At 58.2% G+C, this 2,031-nt stretch overlaps 1 long non-coding RNA gene across 1 annotated transcript; it reads left to right on the forward strand.

The window, feature by feature from the left end:
- The first annotated feature begins 227 nt into the window (after nucleotides 1–227).
- LOC109324756 lies at nucleotides 228–2,008 on the forward strand. The gene is made up of 2 exons (XR_002104999.1): nucleotides 228–1,544; nucleotides 1,876–2,008. It is a non-coding gene; the product is annotated as an uncharacterized LOC109324756 (long non-coding RNA).
- The last annotated feature ends 23 nt before the right edge of the window (nucleotides 2,009–2,031 follow it).

Below are 2,031 nucleotides of genomic sequence, written 5' to 3' on the forward strand. Positions count from 1 at the left end.
TCTAGCTTCCCCCTTCTGGCTCAGTGCAAGCGAGACGAGGGGGCATCTGAAGCCCAAGGCCTCCAGGCTTGGAGCTTGCATGCAGGAGCCTGCCATGGGTTATGGAAGTATCTGAAGCCCCAGGGTGAAGAGCCTGGGAGGCATGAGACAGGCTGGTGGTAGCACCACAAAAGCTGGCAACATTGGGCTCTGCTCAGTGGAAATATGGAACTTAACTGAGAACAGATTTCACCTGGAAACAGAATTAGTTTTAAAAAAAATGAGAAGTGAGTACAGCCTCCTTGCATGGTTTCAGTGTCACGGTTTTGCAGCCGTGCATCATGGGAAGCAGTCGCAGCCCAACTGCTCAGCACTTAGCACACAAGTGTAATGGGGCAGCACGTCTGAGGGGGTAACAAGGGGCATTTCAGGTCAGTGAGCCAGGGGACGAGGAATCCTCCTGGCGGTTTTACTCAGATGCCAACCTGCAGCTTCCCCATGCACACAGGACCCAGTGTGGATTAGAGCCGTGGGATCCTGGAAACGCTGAGACGGTTCAGCCAGCTGAGCAGGATTTGCTCTTTCGAGCCAGCGGGACAGGAGGGGCTGGATGGGGGGAAGTTGGACATCACATGGCTGATACATACCTCATCCTCACTGTGTTGGCAGGCATGAGCAGTGGCACTTTGACGTAAGATCAGCCCCTGGATCCGTGTTCATCTCATGCATCGGGTGTGATCGGTGCCTCCGTGGCACTGGCCGACCTGGCCCGGGGGCCGTCATGCAGGTAACAACAGGAATAGCCTGTACTGCACCAGCTCAGCGCAGGAAGCTCTTGGCTATGCCGGGGCTGAGGCTGGCTCCTGTCCCAGCATGGAGCGGAGCGAGGGAGAGGGGAAGGGTGGGCAGCCCCATGGACCCTGGCTGAGCTGCCTGGGGATGGCAGTATTAACCCCCCTGCCCTCCATTAACCGCTTCCATCCCCCAATCTGCCCCCTCCCTTATTCCTGGGCAACAAATTTCCAGAAAAGATATCTGCTGCATGCAGTTTTGCCCCATTACTGCACTTCTCTGCCAGTTCCCCCTTTGTGCAACCACAAAGGAGGCAGGAGGAAGTGCCAGCGGGCTGGGCTGGGGGGGGAGGTCTCTGCTGCAGGTGGCACCGCTGAGTCAGGGTTTGGCCAAGCCCCAGCATCGTCGGCGCCTGAGGGTGCTGGAAGGGAGACCCAGCATCCGGTCACACTGCCCTGGGCCTCTTCTCACACGTCCTCTGCTGCTGGGCGATGGAGCCGCAGCCCAGCCCCACTCAAGCCAACTTTCCCCTTTTTATGCAGCGTTGCTTGCACTCGTGGGGTGCTCAGGGCCTGCAGGACTGACCGCTCAAGGGGGACGTCAGCCTGCTTCCTCTTTATTCATCATTTCTCCATCTGACTGCTTCAGCCTGGCCACATAACGCTGCTCTGCACCACCTGGTCTGCACTCGCCTGCCCTGCACAGCCCAGCCGGGATGAAGGGGGCTCTCGGCCCCCTCCTGCTCTCCCTCCTTCTGCTCCTCCAAGCTGGAGGTGAGTGACAAGGGGCTGCTCTTGCCCCGGGTGCAGCCTGGGGCAAGCTCAGGCACGGGAGGGGGGGGTCTTTTGAGCAGAGACTGTCTTTGGGAGCTGTGTTTGTGCCCTGCTTTGCAGAGGGCAGCCCTGGGCTAGGACGAGGGTTATAATAAAGCGGCAGGAGCATCCAGGCGATGCATCTTTCCTAGGTGATCTGTAAAAAATGCAAGACACAGCTTGCCTCTAAGTGCCCTTTGCTCTGGAGAGAAATGTGCTGCAGCCAGTTTTTCCCAAAGGAGCTGAGGAGTCTGCGAACCCTTCTCTCCCCCTTGCCCTTCTGCACCCCCAGGTTGTCAAGAAGTGAAAGTGGTGGCTGCTGTTGGGGACACGGTTCAGCTGCAGCCCGAGACACGGCCGTCGTCCTGGGTGGCAATCAACTGGAAAGTGAAACTGCGTTCAGAGAGCTACTGGATCCTCAGACACGATCAGAACGGCACCTTCCTCG

Source organism: Crocodylus porosus, unplaced genomic scaffold (genome assembly GCF_001723895.1).
Source record: "Crocodylus porosus isolate Cpor-Errol unplaced genomic scaffold, CroPor_comp1, whole genome shotgun sequence".
In the NCBI taxonomy this organism is placed as follows: Eukaryota; Metazoa; Chordata; order Crocodylia; family Crocodylidae; genus Crocodylus; species Crocodylus porosus.